Source organism: Rhipicephalus sanguineus, chromosome 3 (assembly GCF_013339695.2).
Source record: "Rhipicephalus sanguineus isolate Rsan-2018 chromosome 3, BIME_Rsan_1.4, whole genome shotgun sequence".
NCBI lineage: Eukaryota > Metazoa > Arthropoda > Arachnida > Ixodida > Ixodidae > Rhipicephalus > Rhipicephalus sanguineus.
The window spans coordinates 163,490,769-163,509,572 of NC_051178.1; the positions used below are offsets into that span (position 1 = coordinate 163,490,769).

General features: G+C 45.9%; 1 protein-coding gene and 1 long non-coding RNA gene across 2 annotated transcripts in view; both read right to left on the minus strand.

Annotated features, from left to right (window-relative positions):
* The window catches only part of LOC119387620 (serine/threonine-protein kinase 17B), a 245,222-nt gene that overhangs the window by 171,885 nt on the left and 54,533 nt on the right, over window positions 1-18,804 (minus strand). The gene's annotated exons all lie outside the window — the stretch shown is intronic.
* LOC119387621 (uncharacterized) lies at window positions 5,151-12,113 on the minus strand. The gene is made up of 3 exons (XR_005182537.2): window positions 11,777-12,113; window positions 11,253-11,337; window positions 5,151-5,737 (listed from the first exon to the last, which is right to left on the minus strand). It is a non-coding gene; the product is annotated as an uncharacterized LOC119387621 (long non-coding RNA).

The window sequence follows — 18,804 nt, forward strand, 5'->3', positions numbered from 1 at the left end:
GGTCTATAGCTTCAACTATGGACCGCGGCTAACTACCCAAGACTGCACATTACAAGCTGATCACTTCGATGCAACGAAGAAAACATTTGCAATAGGTTTAGTTCAGGACATGTCCATTCCGGCTGATTAAGCTCTCTGACCTTCGTCCCATCATTGTTGCATACTCTCAAATGCTTCAGCTAAGCATGCAGCCCAATAAAAGGAGAGCGAAGGCTGCAAAGGATGCAGACTCATGGCAGTGCGTGAGGAAGCTCCAAGGGCAAAAGAACGCAAACAAGCTTAGCGAGCAGCAACTGTGGCTGCATTGCAGGTACCTTTGGCATTTCACCACAGGGCCGCACATTTCCATCACGTCTTTACAGCTAACCCCTTCGGTTGCATTTGCAGTGGGTGTGATCGACTGTGGTTTGGGCTACTAGTGTCTCATTGCTTGGGCCAATGTGATCTATGCCTGACTTGACTAAACGATTACTACTGTGAAGAGGATATTGATGGTTACAGTATGCTGTACATCGTGGCCGTCGTGAGTGGACGTTGCACGCCAACAAAGGTGAACAGGCAATCATACGAAGAAGCACTTGACATACTGCAGCAGCACTTTTCGCCCAGCCAGAATGAAATAGCCCAATCCTACAAATTTTTCTCACGCAACCAGATGCCAGGGGAGGCAGTCAGAGATTATTCCTGTAGCCATTTGGCAATTGGCATTACCTGCAACTTCAGCAGTTCACTGGATAGATGCTGCGGGACCGGATAGCTTGCGGCTTGCAAAATAACTTAGTACGTCGTCAGAAATGGTAGAAGAAACATGAAGATGATGAGGCCTTCACCTGAATTAGAGGAAGGTGTAACACGTGTTGAGAAACATAAATGCACAATGGGTGACCAGACCATGTTTCAGGCGTGGAAAAACGGGGCACGACTCTAGGACATGCGGGTTCCACTTGGCAAATGCTACCAGTGCCAGCAGCGTGGTCATGTTCGCAAGATGTGTCCCAGACAAACATTTGCTATGCTGGGTTTAATAAAATATTTGTGGCGCAACTGAGACAAGCAAGGAAAAAAGAGAAGATAGGATAGGGCGCCAGACTATCAACTAGTTTATTTTTCTCACATCACCAAATGTATATATGCTTCCAGATATGCGCACAAAGAGGGGGCGCAGCACAAGCGACTGTCACATCACAACACTATCTAAAAAAATATGCTGGGGTTTGACATCGCAAACCATGTTATGATTATGAGGACGACGCTGTAGTGGAGGGCTCCGGAAATTTCGACCACCTGGGGTTCTTAACATACACCTAATCTCCCAGACAAACAGAGAGCAGAACAAGAGAACACTTACATGGCCACACCACCAAATTAATTCCATGCATTTGTCAGTGGGAAACTGCAATGATTTGGAATCAGATGCGCTGCACCTCGTTCAAACGGCAAATAAGTTAGTTGGAAACGTTTATGAACATTTCGTATATAATATTATATATATATATATATATATATAATATAAAGCCGGTAGAATCAGTTTTTCCAATGCTCGTCGTCACGTGAAATCCCTTCACCACCGAGGGCCAGGCGCTCGTGCTACTTCTCCAACTTCTCTACTGGGGCTGCTAGTCCCTCAGCTAACTTTCATGCTGCAGCCCCTCCTCGATTAGCCCTTTGCCGGAGCTAATCGCAGAGGCCTATGCTGCCGTTCATAAGCATTGGATCATATGTCATATGAAGCGGCACCACTGTTCTGCTCAGTACAAATGAAGGTGTATGAGCACATTTTAGATTAGAAAAGATTACAATTTAAAAAAAAGTGTACTGTATTTCAACACTGATATAGTGACCATTAACTGTGTGCACCAGTAAAAAGTTCACATGATCACCATCATATTATGCCTCACTACTTTGCCCCGTGAGGCACCAAAAGTGACTTCGTGAAGAAATAGAAATGTATATCCGCATGTAATGAGCTTATTGAGTTAAATGAGATAATTGAGCTGATGAGTCTAATTGAAGTTCTGAGAGGGTGTCCATCCCTAATACAGTCCTGGTAGAAAAATATGCACTATGATGTTCTGACAGTTTACAAACACAAAGGTGGCAGAGAAGAGATAGAAGAATACATAAACAACAACTTGAACTACATTCAAGTCGATCAGTCGTTTTTACTGATATTGGCAAGCATTGAAAAAGTACAAACAGGAATTAGCATTACTTTTACAATAACAGGTAAGCCACTAACAGCACGAAATACTTTGGTGTTAGATTTGAAGCAAGGAAGTTTCCCTTGAAACGGATGCAAACTACCACGCTTTGCACAACTTGTCAGAAAAGCACCATGGAAGTAAGAAAGAGCAAGATTTGCTATGACTCCTTTAATTGGTTACTTTTACTCCAATAATTAGTAGCATAATAGCACACGAGCAGCTATTATGACGTAAGCAGGATTTTAAGGCTTAGTATATGGGGACAGATGAACCTTGTTGCACCAGTACAGTGTGTCGAGTATAGTTGCTGTTGACACAAACTAAGTCTGCTGTAAAACCTGAAGTACAATGTATGAATGGGAACGGTAACCACTTGAACTAGGTCACAGTTGAGCTTGACGTAAACAATGTTTGGTAACATCATCTTTTAAATGTTTTTACATTCATAAAATGGCATGTGCCCTTGAGATTTTCGTAGGTTGTCAGAGAAAAATAAAGCTGTGAACCCAGCAGTATAATTCATTGCATAGGCATTAATGCCCAAGAACATGTCAGTTTTGACGCTTGGTTTAACAAGAATGTCTAGTGGAGGTCAAGCCCTTTCGAAAACTTAATTACGCTATCATAAGAGTGGTTTACTGCGCAAGATAGCTTTCTTTGTGCGTGTGTGGACAGCGCAAAACAAACTAAGCCTGAAGGAAGGAAGACGCACACAACGCCGATACTAGCTCTTTTTTTTTTTCTTCTTCAAACGAAACCATAAACATAACTACACAGCAAACCACCCGTCCTCTAAATGCGACGCAGCGTCACAATTTTCTTCAAATCATTGTCAATATCACTAAGATCTGCTTAGATATTCCTGACCCGCTTCGAAAAATTGCGCCGTTTGGGAATCCGGATTCGATTGAATGTCCCCTACCGGTAAATTACACATTGTGACCGCTTTTTTTTTTTTTTTCGCGTGAGAAACAAACCGGTTCGCTTTGTCAAGCGGCCTTAATGAACACTCCGAACAGCAGAAGTGACCCAACAGCGATGCAACGACTGGTATAATAATGAACTGCGTCGTTCACAAATGTAGTACATACAATGTTCACGTACCTCACGCTGTCGACGTCGACGCTGCGCAGGATCACACAAGGCGAGCGTAGTGTATTTCGATACGTTGGCAGTTGCATAGCATAGTCCTCAATAAATATGGCACGAATGTATAAAGAAAAGCACGCGATTTACGTAAATACGATCAAAAATGCCGCTCGGTCCTCAAGCACACGCAGGAGAGGGGCGTGGGACAAATAGACGTCGACATAGCGTGGTCTAGTGCGGCGACGACGTCTGTGTTATTTGTTGCTAGACTTGCGAACGTAAGTCACCAAAAATGACGAACGCCACTTCTTCCTCTTTTTCTTTGTCCTTGCTTTGGTCGTGTGTGTTGGCTTTTTGCGTTTGTAATCAACAAAAAGTTGAGCTCACTGGCCTTTTTTCTGCTTCGTTCATTCACAGCCCTGTACAAATTATATAAAATCCCCTCTTGTTGCGACGGCTTCTTGCACGTTGCCGATCTCGAAGGCCATGCATTCGTATTGGAGATAGCCAGCTTTGCTGGTTTGTTGCAAAACCAGGTGGCATAAATAAAAAGTCCCCTGTTTCAAATTTCAGAGAACATAGCCTAGCACATACGACTCTTTTCACGGCGGTCAAACGAAAATCCCAAGTTGCTATGCCAAACTGGTTTGCTTTTCGCGCATTTTGCTAACTTTGTGGAGGGAGGGAGAAAGTGCTTGTTCTGTTTACTTGTACCTTTTTTTTTGTGTTATATGCCCTTCTCACTTGTGTTTTGCACCTTTGTTCGAACTTTAAATGAGAGCTTATTTTGTGTTGAAAATATTTTGAGACCACTGCTGTTTTTCAGTTTAGCGAGAAAAAAATCATTTTGGTCCACATTGAGACGCAATTTACATCACGTGCCCCAATTAAAAATCAACTTTATACCTCAATCGAAAGCAAATAAATAGTTCTTCTCATACGGCAAGTTTATCATTACAATTTTTGTTTTAAGAAAGAAAATAATTTTTTAAGATCCCCACTGACGGCTATCTTCCCATTTGGTTATACGGCAGCTTCCTCATTAAAGTTCCCCATAGACGTTGATGGGGAAATTCAAAAATTATTTTCTTCCTTAAAACAAAAATTGTAATGATAAAACTTGCCATATAAGAACTATTTCTTTGCTTTCGATTGAGGTATAAAGACGAATTTTAATTAGAGCACCACATGGTGTAAATTGCTTTTCAGTGTGGACCAAAATGATGATTTTCTCAAGTTGCGATTTTTTCTCGCAAACTTGAAAAGCAGCAGTGGTCTGAATAATATTTTCAATGCAAAATATACCTTTTTGTAGAGTAAGTATTCATTATTCAGATATTCATACATAGCGCAATATTACACAGGAAAAAATGCAAACACAGGACATTTGCAAATTTTCTGGAGGCGTTTGTGGCAGAAAAATTGCACTAATATTATTGAGCTTCGAACACCTTACACAAACACCTTTGCTTAGTAAGAAAAACAAATTTGGTATTGAAGCAAGCAACGATAACTCAATATAATTTTTCTGACAAACCACCACTCGGACGACCTTCTGCGAAATTCGGAAGGCTCCCATGTGACCAAAAAATTTTTTCTCTCCGAAATATTCTAGCGAATCGCTGTTTTGAATGCAAGAAATCAGCACGATTTTTTTCGAGAACATTTGAGATGGTCGCCTGGGACGTTTGGCGTGGAATGACCCTAATAAGAATTATTGTGCGTAGCTCAAATTCATGAGCAATATTGCTTGATTCTGTTACTTGCCTGGTTTTTATAGAAAAAAAGATGATTTTATTGTAGTTGGAGCCCTTCTTGGTCTTCACATGACACTTCAAGCAGTTCATAAAAACCAGGTGATCACTACATTCATGATGTAATGCTGGGAAACTGGCAAACTTGCTGCCCAGTGGAAATGGGCATCAATAGGCATAAATTGTAGCCATTCCTAGACTAGGCAAACCGCAACCATATCGACAGCATTGTTTGTGGGCATACTTCTAGAGCTTGCCCTGCTTAGCAGACTGCAGGATTACATGGAGTAGCAGAATCACTTTTCCACTTTTATATAGAATCTTTTAGCAGAAACTTTTTCCACTCAGTATGACTTGCAATACGGGAGCGTGTGGCCTCATGAGTTCAAAGATTGCGCATGGGTTCAACGTGTTTTCATTTCAGCAACTAAATGATATTTTCTTATTTGGAATCATCCCCGAGTGCGAGAACAGCATTTAGTTATGGAAATAAGGGCTAGTGGAAGCCATGGCCAGTCTTTGAACTCATGATACCACGCGCTCCCGTGATGCGTCATATTGAGAGTGACTGTACATCTTCCGCCGCCACTTGTCTTGCTCCAGTTATATATCCAAGCACTTAAGATCCTGATCACGGTAGGCCAAGGGTGGTATGTACCCATGCAGGTGTATCCAGTGCCAAGCGAAAACCTGTGTAAGAGAGATGATGACACCTAGTTGCCATGAATAAGAACAAGAACGCAAGTCAGTATGCAAGGCATACAAACGGGCACTTGCACTAGCTCAATCAGAAATATCTTACTGCTCAGCACACTTAAGGACACAGGGTAGGGTAAAAGTTCTTAAAAAATCGAAATTTGGTTTTTTCCTTGTTTGCAATGCTAGGGCCTTCCTTAACAATATGCAGTGCCCCACAAATTTTTGTGCGCTTTGTATGAGCCAAAAAGACTGGGTTTTCCAGACCAACTAACGAGCAGCCAAGCCCCTTTTCATCAGATGGTGCACAGCCCGAGCTTTCTGCCTCAAGTGAATTATTTAAACACCGAAACTGGCAGCTGCCCCGAGCTTAGCAGGTTTTAAAAAAAGTATTCCGGCTACCCATAGTGCACCTTTTTGAACACTTGAGGCATTTTGCCGAGTCCACTTGCCTTGTCTGTGTGAGACATGCACGGAGACACGGTTCTGTGCATTTATTTTTAGTTTAGTTGCGCCTTTGTTCATTTTGTTGAGACGGCAAAAGATATTCTCGTGTTGACGAATAAAATAAACTGTTCAGAAAGAGCACACAGAAACAAGACCAAGAGCGTGCGAGCACTTCAGCAAGTAAGCTTTGTTTGTCCTCATTACGCGTCGCCGCAAGGACAAAATCTGTAATGACAATGGCTATGCTCTCATTGATGTGGAGCTTCTACAAACCGTGAATACGAGTAACTGTGGCACTTGTTGAGAACACAATAGATCGTGTTCTTTGGAATGGAAATCCGCAGAACTGCCACCTTTGAAACCGTTCCAGCTTTCAAAGAGGCCTGCATCGCCCTAAACGTTCTCAAGGTTGTTTGGCACATCACTAAGGCACAACACTGTTATATGGTTGGGTGAGTTTATCAGTTGCATTGACAACTGATAAGAAATGCTTAAATGTTCTTGGATTGGACTTTATTGTACAGAATTATACCTATCTAGGAATACTTTTGCCTGAATCACTTGTAGTGTACTTTCAACTGCTATAATGTTCTTTCGCAAGGCTACACTTATACCATAGTATCAGTTTCTGTCTTTATTGTGATGCTACTGGTACACTAAATAAAAATGCTTGATCTTTGCAGGACACCACCTGGAGCAAGGTGTCCAAATTTCTACACGTGTTCCACAAGAATGCAGTCAAAATTTCAACAAAAGATGGGCATGGCACAAAGGAACAGGAAGAATTTTTTTTTTTTTTTGTGGACAAACAAACTGCTGTTATAAAACCTAAGGCAAAATGGTATCGCCTGCCAACAGAGCCACCAGACACACTTTGCTGCATCTGCCTTTTCAGGATCAATAAAGACTTTCCAGGGCTGTGAAATATTGAATATGTTTGTGATGTTGCTCCGAAAAAATAAACGTCAGTTCAAAGTTAGTGCCTGTGTCGTCTCACTTGCCTGTGTCCCTGTATGTTATCCGCGCTATTCCACAATGCTAGTTTCTTTGTTTCATACAACCTGAATGAAAACCAACAGGTAATGAAGCCAAGGTAAGTATAGGGAGTGTTAAGTGTACTATTTCCGTAATAATTACGATAGAAATGTGAAGGAAGTAAAGTGGACGAAATCACAATTTGCAGCTGGCAGGGACTGCACCTGCAACGTTTGGATAGTGCATCCATAGGTCAGCAAAAAATGTGGAGCTCACTCGGACTCGCTCATGAAATACATTTTGACCTTAGAGCTCACTCGGACTCACCAAAATTTTCCTCAACCGGACTCGCTCCGACTCGGACTAATTTTTCTCAACCGGACTCACTAGGACTCAAACTCGCCTAAATATTACTCACTCGGACTCGGTCAGACTCAGGTTCACAGCTCGATCTGAGTCTGAGTGAGTCGACTCATTAGTCCGTTAGCGTATAACTAGCTTTTTCGATCAGGATGTCAACGCACTTAAACATCCATATCTCGCATAATCGGTGCTCTATGATACATACTTTGATCTCATACCTTCATATACAAGTTATCAGTGATTGCAATCCAGTAGGTGTATTTTTATTGCAAGATATTAGTCACACGAGCTATTTTAATCAAGTTCCTTTGAAAAATGTTTCAAGGGGGGGGTTGTCAAGGGGGGCACGCCTCTGATCAATAAATAATGAGCTGGTGTATGAACACTAGTGCGTTGAAGTATATGTGAGTAGAAGTGAGTATCAACGGGAGCCATCATAAGGACGATAGTAATGCTGAAATTGAGTAGTTATCATCATAGGTCAGCAAAAAAATTTTGGAGCTCAGTTATATATGTTGTGCTTAGGGCTCACACAGATTCAGACTCGCCAAAATTTTCCTCAACCGGACTCACTCGGATTCTGACTCGCTAATATTTTTCCCAACCGGACTCACTCGGACTCACGGCTCAATGCGAGTCTGAGTGAGTCGACTCATGAGTGAGTTTGTCGACCTATGAGTGCATCCAATGCTCCACTAATTGGGCTATGGCAGCAGTCATCCTCCTGTACATTTTATCGGGTATTTATGTGCATGCAAACATCGGAGTATTAGTCAGCGTCGCTCACAGCAATGATGGCGAATGCGGAACATTCTTTTTCCTAGCTGGCATCACGTAGCATGTGCTATGTGACCCCAGCTTGGAAAAAGAAAAGAAGAGTGCTGGAAGAAAAAAGAGCACGGGAAGCACTGCTCAAGCAACCGCACTTTTAAGTTTTCCAGAACTTAAAACTGTGACTTTCTATTATGTTCCTTTTCATTCTGAGTCATGGAATGTGCAATGTGCATGGCACATCTGCAAGCTTCGTCAGGAGGAGGAAAGTCAGCCAGTCGGCATATTGGAAAGAGCAATCAACGTTCTTTCATAAATATTGGTGCAACTCAGTGAAAAGAGTTAGATCCACCTTGTTGGCGGACAATCGAGCATCGGTATCAGTCAATTACGTTTTGTAGCAAGCACCTATTAATGCAGGAAATGCAGTACGTAGTATTGTCTACTGCTTGCCTGCACATAGTATTGACATTGCTTCCATGAAGTCCTACTTTGAGTCTACGTTTGTTTGTTCCAACTCAAATTGTATACACCTCTCTATACGTCAGCTAGGATTGCAAGGAGCATAAAAAACATGGTTGATCCCCCCGTCATAGGAATCTGTATAACAAGAAAGTAAAATGCGTCTTTACAGAAGTAGTTGAATGTTTACTGTACATTGATATAAGAGAGCTTGCAAAATGTTTATTGGTGTTTGGCAGCTATAGCACCGTTTAACATGGATGCACCGATGTCGACGCTTAGTAGCACATCTCCATTGTGACGACTAATGTCCATGATCAACGATTAGACAAACCTTTGTGGTAGCTGTAGCAGTTAATGGGGAGAGCGTATTCGAAGAAAGCGGTGTGACAGCCAGAAGAGCATCGCTGATTGAGTGCAGAACTTGGACTTGGGACGTAAACTTGGGCTCTTTAACATGCACCATCCCACTGCATGCTAAAGAGTTAATGAACACCAGGGCGGGACTAGAGGGAAACGCAACACACCTCATGTCTACCCTCAAGCGCGGCTGCGATTTTTCTAGGGGTGAGCGTAAGTGGGTAACGCGGTGTTACAGCCAGGCAACGCAGGCGCGCATCGCAGAGCTATTTTCACTATGGATGGATGCTATGAGAGAGGCCAAGGCTCGGGTTAAGGTCGCCACCTCGTGGTGTGTTAAGGCGTTGACAAAAATGCACTTCTCCTATTGGAAATGCACCGAATGGAACGGAGGCGCAGCAACGACGCGCTGCTGAAGCTAATCGCAGAGGCCACGGTCATAATGCGTTATTTTCACCTTACTGCTCCCAGACGGCAACCAAGAGCACTATGAGAGGAAAGTGTGAGATTTAAAGGGCGTGTTTGTAAAGCCTCCAGAGTGTGTGACAGTGACGCAGTGGATAGCGTGCCCGGCATCTTTTGTCACGGAGCGTGAGGGCGTGGGTTCGACTCCCATTGATGGAACTTTTTTCTTTAAATTTCGCTTTGCCATCTGATCGTGTGCATTTTTTAAATGTCATTTCAGTGACGAAAATACGTCACTGAAGTGTTGGTGGATCCCGGCATAAAACACTTTAGTGCTAAAACTTCTGAACAATACTTGAATGTAGGATAGTTATGTCCAATAAACGGAACAAAAGAACCAGAATGAAGATACTGACACATAAAATTTGCCTTTTCACCAAGACGTTACCTCACAGAAATTTACACCAGACTTTTGTTCATATCAGAGTTGCACTTACCTCGTGTCATCTTGGGGTTAGCAGGCTCTTGCCACAGTAGTCATAACGCAAAAGAACAGGTTTATAGAGATAAATGATTGCAAGATAGACCAATTCTTAAAAAAGCTGTTTGCTTTTAAAACTGTAATGACTCCGGTTTCCAGTCATTGAAATGCAGTCACTAAGAAAAGTTTTCTTGCTTCTGAGAACACTACAGCAACGTTTTTCAGGCGAATGTTTTGCATAGCAGCACATCTAAGCACACACAAATAAGGACAGAAGGAGGTGATGACAACACAAGGGCTTACTTCCAACTAATCATTTATTTACAAAGCAGCACAATATGAATGCTTTCGTTCATGACCACCACAAGACAGAAATGCCAATATCAGGTGAACATGCTCAGAAGCTGCGTTTGCTTAGATAAAATAATGGAAGGTGCGCTGCCGCACAACTGACCTGCCATGCTAATCGTGCTCACCGTTTTCAAGTAGGAAATACAATCCATACTGTCATGCTTCCACGCATGCATAATAGATCGCAACACCTAAAAAAGATTGGAAACTGCAGCAGTATCAGAGTGGTGTTTTCTGGCCCCGAGAAGTTGGAAAAGCTTTGCCAAATTACTCTTCCATTCAAGAAAACGAAAGAGCCATCCAGTACCAAGCATTGGGACCCATTTGTATTGTGTATCTGGAGTGGTATATGAAGTCCCCCTATCGCACAGTTTCAGCTATATCAGCCAGACAGACTTGTAGGTGTCTGAACCGAAGACTTCAGGAACATAAGAGGAAGGCGGGGAGACAGCAACCTTCCTGTACATTGTCATGAGTGCAGGTTAAGGAATAGGACGCCTCATAAACCACTGTATAATTTGTGCCAGGTAGCAGTGAGAAATAAGACAAGATGTCAGGAAGATGGTCGAAGCTGATTTGGTTGACAGTCGGGTCAGTCGTGCGTCAGTGCACCTTCCATGTATACACTTTATGGCGCATTTCAGTCTTGTTTCGTCATGAGAGAAAGTGTTCATATTGTGCAGTTTTGTAAATAAATGATTAGTTGGAAGTAAGCCCTTGTGTTGCCATCATGCCCCTCAGTCCATGTTTGTGCACACTTAAGTATTTCGATCTGATAGCACTGTTTGGCAGCCAAAATGTTTTATGCCTTGAGGTTACTGCAACAATTGTCTGTGTCAAAAAAAAAAAAAGGTCATTCTTATTGATCTTCCTGTTCCTTTGTGTGACGCCTACCTTTTCTTGGGGTCTCACTGCATCGTTGTAGAACACTTGTAGAAATTTGGGTACCCTTGCACCATTGTACTTTTCAGGACAAGACCTGCAAAGATTGTGTTTCTTTTTACTATAGCAGCAGTATCATCCTCATCTCTTCTGGAAACAACAAACGCGCGAGTCTAGAAACACATTGACTGTTCTTTGCACAGCTGTACCCGTCACAATCGAACATGCTTTTTCGGCAGGACACATAAGTGTTACGGCGAATGCCCCAAGCGACCAAGATTGCGGAGTCCCCTACACAAGGCAAACTTTAATTTGTTAATACGTAAAGCGACACAAACAGCGGCATCATCGTGCTCCAGGCAAGAATTACGAGGTAACAAAAGCCAAAATATAAGGAGAACACGGGCGTCACGAAATTAATAATATATATGGGGAAGAACCACTACTCTGCGCAGCAACCGAACAGAATCAAAACAAATTACTGGGCCGGAACAACAGCGCGAGCAGGCAGTGCAGGCTGGCACACTTTCACATACCTTTGGCACCACGCATCGTACCGTTGGGCTGAGTCCACGATCGATGGTTCACATTCTTCGCCGCCCCCGTCTGCCACAGACTTCGAAGATCCCACGTTCGCAATATGCGCGAGCAAAGCGATGGGCCGTGCCGGCGTCGCGCGATAACGCGCACCCATTTACACAACACCCACGGGCGTTGACAACACCACAGAACACTTATAGACAACACCACAACACCAAGCTGTAACTTCTAGAACACTGTAACACTGTACTGTAACCAAACTGACCAGTACCGCCGCCATCACAGCGCGCAGAAAAAATCGGCGTACGATACAGCGGCGCGGTCGGTAGCCGCTGTCGTCCACCGCCGTTGCTATGGTATGACATCAGAGCGTCCTGTGTTGGAAGCAGCCAATCGCGTGCCGGCCTGGTTGCTAGCTCTGTATCCACTAGATCCTCAATATGCGCAACCCGGTTCCGTACCCTCTCCCTCTTTTTTTCTCCGCGGTCAGGCCACGAGCGCCCCCTATAGCGCACGCCTGCAACGGATGCAACGGGTTTTTCTTCCTGTGGCACTTAAAACGCCTGTCCTGTGTTAAAAGGGAATAGGAACACCTTACTTACATACTTACTTTTACTTACTTACTAACAAAGGTCACGTGCTGCTGCCTCCGAGATATCCATCACGCCTGTTACAGTCTCGAAGGTGTAAGCGAATTTCCGCTGCCGCCGGAAGTCGGTCAGGCTACGAGCGCTGCCTCACGGATTTTGTGGTGAACTAAGGGAACCGCCGCCGCAATGGGAAAGCGAGCGACGCGGCGGGCATCTAGTCAAGGAGGCATTGAATAAGCAAACGCTATTTTCACGCAACTTGGCTTGGATCTGTGAAAGATTGTGGCTTTTTGCCTAAACTTTACGACGACGATTCAGGCAACCTACAATAGGCATGTTTTATTTTTTATTTTTGTGTGTGTGTTATCGACTGCGCACTTACGTCGATGTTCGTGTGCGGCTATTTATCGTTGCCCGTGTGCTCAGAGAACACCCATACACTTGTGTGCTTGTTGAGGAGTGAATAATGGGATCGTTGGTCTTTGAATGCGTGTGTTATCGGCTGCACACTTACGTAATTTGTGCTCGGTATGGCTTTTGTGTGGTGCCTTTGTGTGGTGCATGTGCGGTGGTCGATTTGTGGCCATCCGTTCGTTGTACTGGTTGTACCAGTTATACATAGTTTTCACGGACGTCACAACTGGGGCTTGTGGGATAGGTGGCCGCCATGATGGTGAACTGCTGGCGCGGTGTTATCATTGGGTGCGTGTGCAGGTCCGATATTTTCGCGTTGTGCGGGTTCAGTAACAGCGCGGCGTCGCAATGCCGATGTGTGCGATGACTGGCTGCAGTGCGAGAAGCACGTCTGCCGCACAGAAAACGGACCTGGAGCCAAGAACCGGGCTCTACCGATTGCCGAAAGATCAGCAATGCGACCGCAAGAAAGTGTTGTCGGAGCAGCGTCGGCGTCTCTGGCTCGCTCGCATCAACAGAAAGGGCCTCAAGAACCTGGATTACCTCCGTGTATGCGGTCGGCGTTTCATCTCAGGTAAGCAAAACAGGATGAAGCGAAAACTTCAAAAAATTAACGCCACCGCTTACAATCGCCTGCAACACAGCCGTCGCTGTGTGTGCGGCGGTTTAAACCTCGCAGGAGCTCTCCGGGTCGCGTTCGAGCCCGTTCCAGATCTTCTGCTGCTTAACGGGCACCTTCGACTGCGATCCGCGCGTACTGCAATCGGGTTAAAATGTCACTGTCTGCACCAAACTGCTGAGTTTAACGTGCTCGATGCGTGTTGTTTGTACCGTGCATTGAAAATGTCGTTCACATCGGGCTACTGATCGCGAGTGCCTTCTGTAATTTTGCGCTGTTCGTAACAGCTTGTAATGAGATCGTTTTCGCGCTAAAGTCGCAATTTCACATGCAACAGCGCGCCAGGTTTTAACTATTGATGTTTTGTAATTTGCAGGACAGCCAGCGAGTCTAATGGACAACACAAACCCAGATTGGGTGCCGAGCCAACACTTGGGATACAGCAACCGCATAGCACCGGGCGTTAACTCTACTTCTCGGTACAAGCGCGCCAAAAATCGCCTGGCCCAGAAAAAAGAGGTGCCCACAGCAGCGAACGCAGCTAACATTCGGCCGGCAGAGGTTGACCATCCTTCGCCTGAAATGGTCGATGCAGACGATCACTTCAGTCAAGAGACACCTGCTGAATAACTTTACCTCGCTCAACACGAGGACGCGCTTGGAGGGTAGCCGCTTTGCTGTCACGCCGCTCACACGGCCACTGGTGAAGTAGTTGTGAGCCTCAAGTGACTTTGTAAGCTTTCATTTCGGTGAGCGATACTGTGTTCGTCCACAGCACCAAATAGTTCACGATGTCAGCATGCGTCGTACCGGTAGTAGCTCCACGTCCGTCGTCGTGTCGGTACCGGCGCACAACGTGTAGGGGTCAACTCCATCGCACATGCTGATCTTCGCTTCATAACGTGCACGCGTCGGACCCCCAGCTCGGCAAAATATGACGGGCAGAATTCCTTCAGCCTGACAGGCGCCATCATTCAAACACTCCATAGCTCGCAAGTAGCAAAATCAATGACTAACACGCCGACAGACTGCAGGAAGACAGCGATGAACACTCGTGCGCACGCTTGGGCATGCTCGCGCGCGTTTGTCGCTGTTCTCCAACATGGCGGACACCGCCAGCAGACGACGGTGTGACGTCACATGAAAACTATGTATACAACCAAAAGTAGAACACAAACGTGCGCACAACCTGAATCTAACTCCACTTTTTCTGACGCGAACTGATGCATGAGGTCAACCATATTGTTTCAAGTTCTGTCTCTCTCGGTTCTTAATATTTTTTTTCCCCAATATAGATTATTCAAGAAACCCACAAACATTTCACTCCCCAAAAAGATATCCTGTACTAAAAGCTATTTGTTCGCGGTATTGTGTGATAACAGGTGGTAAAAGAAAGGATGCCTGAATCAGCAGCCATCGTCGTACATCGCAATCGACGGTATTTCCGGTTACCATAGATTGCCTATATACGAGTACAGCTGCATTTCCTAATACTATATTGCAGGTCCTCCCGCGCACTGAGCATATCCTTCAGATATGTGAAAACCTAACGACAAAAGGCAATCGCTCTTCTTAGAACACATTAGGTGTATAAAAGCACCATATATACTGCTGAAGAACGACCTATAAAGCTGTCCGCCGGCCGACAGATAATTGCTTTATGCCAACACGTAAGCAGATCTTTACGGAAAAACCGACAAAAGAATACAAGAAAAAGAGAACGTGATAGAACGGCATTAAATTCAATCCATTTTTACTTTCATTTTGTGATTTTGTTGAGCTTCATTGCCAATTTCTTCGACATTAGTCTCTACGTTCACGTTTATAAGTTGCCCGGTTCTGCCGAGTTTTTTCTCCAATCTCTTTTAATAGTAAAAGATGAATGTTATGGCCAAAGAAAAGAAAAAAAGAAAACGGTAGTCGAATAACTTGCTGCTATGCCTGTCAATAGTTCTCAACAATGACTACAGGTAAGCTGTGAGTAATTCGCTAGTTCAGTATCAGATTTGAGCTAATCGTGCGATTTAACGATACTCCGATCACCCGACCATTCAAGCTATGACAATCCCAAAACCAGTCGGTGACACCATTACACACGAATTGAGCGCGCTACGTTGAAGACATTGCTTGAATTCCTTGTACCAAGTACGTCCTAGCAAAAACGACCGGGGCGAACATTTCCCATTTACACCCTCGAACTGCCAAGGGCTGAGGCATTCTCCAAAAATTCCTGGCCTTCCTCGATAACTGGGAAAAGCCAAGATCACAGTAGCCTCTAAGGTCACAGTATGCCTCTAAGACCACAGTATGGCTGTATGATCATGATTACTGTGAGATCATAGTGCCTCTAAGATCACAGTATTCATCTACGATCTTAGAGGCATAGATGAGGCCCTGCGCTGTGGTTGAGCCTCGGGTACAGCTGAGCGTCAATTTCTTGAACTCTACTAAAGGCTTCAACTTCATAGCACAGTCCGTGACAGCACAGCAGAGCCAGCGAGACAAGTTCGAGAACTACTCAGGGCTAAATTCCCTTTGGGCTCACCACAAACAAAGACATCCGGCCCGCACCACGCGGGACGCTCAGTGTACAGTGTAAAAAAAAAAAAAAAAAAAAACATGCGCGAAGAAGAGACAACAGAGAAAGGCGCAGGAAGGCCATCGATATCGGTCGCGGGCCGCGAGTCATCGTCCTCGCGCGCGTCTCACGAGTCAAGAGCCTCATACACTCACACGCGCTCGCCGCCTCGTATAATATACACACACACAGACATGTGGCCCGCCCTTTTCAAGGCTCGCCATTTTGCGTATTCAAGGGCGTGCTGCGGCAGCAGCCGCAGCTTCAAGTGCCAAGGATCCGCGGCGTCTCATATAGCGCCGAGTCAACGAACACGCACTGTTTTCTGAGGAAACAAAACGCGCGCGCGCGCGCGCGCGCACTATACGGCCGCGCGTTGTACGCGCGCCCGGTCGACTTGAAAAAACAAAGTCAATCGCAACGCGCAGCTTCGCTTCCGGTCAGAGATATAGCCTTCCTACGATCGTTGCGAGGACGAGACCGGCGGAATCGTACACATGCCCGAGGCGTCCCAACTGCGGAGGCTATATAGCTGCGAGACACGTCCCCACGCACGTCGCCCATTCTGTTTCTTTCCAACGGCAAATAATCGCGAACCAGCCACGGGAAAAAACGTTGACCTTCCCCGCGCGTCACTTCCTTCGCCTACATCCCCCTTAACCCTCCTCCTCCTCCATTTCACGCACACGCACGTGTATATACCGTACAAGCCCATCCGGCTCGTCGTGCAGCGACTGCGAGCACGGGAAGCGACTCGAAGACAAGACGGACGGACGACCCCGGGCCTAGCTGCCGGAAGTGGGTCCCACACCCTCCCTTCGAAATCCGTGGCCGCGACGACGGTGTCGTTTTGTTTCTGCTCGGCACCCCTTTGTTGTTGTCCCCGCGTCGAGAATATGCTCCTCCGCGGCGAAGTATAGTAAGACGTTCGAACAAAGGACGGCGTTTGTTCCCAAGCCGCTCCTAGGCCAGTGGGCGCTAGCGTTGCCGCTGCCTCTAAAGCTCCCGCTGTATAGCCCTGCCTGCACCCTATACAACGGCGGCGAGAGCAAAGTGTCCCGCAAAGCAAACTACGCGTAACAATCCGGCAGCGCAAACAGAACGCGCGCGCCGCGCGGGGTAAATTAAATAAGCGCCTTCCATCAGAGCGCTCGAGGAGCCGCCAATGGGCCCATTCACGACAGTGCTTTCCCACTGTGTTGTCGGCCGCGAAAATTGGGACTAATGCCAACGAGGACGGCCGGCGGAGGAACATATAAACGAGCGCGGGCAGCACAAAGCAGACGGGAAAGGCATGGGTTGAATTCGGCCGCGCGCGCGAGACAGGAGATTAAGCTGGACGAGTTCTCGCGCGTCTCCCATCAACACCTTTGCTCCGGGAGGAAAGGCTTCTTGAGGTGCAGGCACTTTGCAGGGCGTCGAAGATTGCGTTCGTGGCAGCAGCGCGACCGCTAAGAAAACGCGGAGGTGAAGACCTGAGCGGTTCACTCGTCTCTCAGTGTATTGGTCAAGAGTTATCTCAACAAGGATGTTGTCGTGACGGCCTGCGGGCGAGATCAGTAGAGGAGGACTACACTGCGGCGAGCTTGTGCATGGTGAATATGGCGGACAGATGCGTGGGCACGACATATATACAGCCACGGAGCGGCGTTCTGTTTCTCAACTCAAGTGGTCATGGTGGAAACACTGTCCTCGAAGGCTTTCAAGCCGCCCACACTACATACATATATAGACCACATCACTACGCAGTGAAGTCGCCACACAGACCCTTAAAAGCGAGAGTTATCAGAAGCACCCGTAAGTATAATTTGATTGTAACGGCGCGCACCATGCCTGCGTAGATTTGCTAGTGGAGTGGGGCACATTCAGTTAATGTGTGTCACCACACTTTTCCTAATCCATCTGGCCTACACGCACATTCCTCTAGGAAGCTCACGGTTCCCTAGCAACTTTACAGTGTATATATATTTGAAGGAAAAGAGCGCTAAAAGCGAGATCATGGAGATGTAAAACAAATGTGATCGCCTCGTCTTTTTGAGCGCCGTTTTTCTTCAAATTCATTGATGTACAAACGTGCTCGTTTCAATACGCTACTGCAACATGTTCCTTATCCACGCCAGCAGTCGGTTGCATATTCGCGCTTGGGTATATTCTCGCACTGGCATGCGCATGCGCTTTCCGGCCCTAACATATCAGAAACGCAATACTGCGTAACGGTCGCGAGCAAGATGGCGGGTTGTTTAACGTCGTTTGTGACCGTCGTAAAACTGCCTCGTGACTCCTCGTGAGCTCCAGAGACATTCACGTTCCCGGTGCCGCGCGTACCGAGTCCTATATCAGGGCGTTTTCCTACGACTCCACGATCGCGATAAGGGCGCTGATAGCGCATCCCAAGCAGCGACGACGGCATGCAGCTATAAGGTCGAGGGCGCGTGCGCATAGTCTGTCCCGAGTTCCGCTTTTTCACTTGTTTGTCTTATTGCGCTGCCACGCGGATATGCACCGAGGTATAACGAGAGAATAGCAGGAAACGAATCGGCAGGCAACTTACGTGGCGAATATACCTTGAGAGAGTGCGCGCTGCAGCTGACGCATAAACGATACGCCACTACCGCGCCTCTCAGATACGTGCGTCACTACGCCAACACTCAACGCGCACATTCGTGGAAAGCGTGTGTATATATATGCAGATTAGCGCGTCGGAGACCTGGCGTCGATCCCGCTGGCGCGAGGCGAAGGAATACACGTCCTCCGCAGAAACGTATAAAAGTTAGCCACAAGTAACTAAACATGATGGGTATAACTTGGTAAACGTTTACGTAT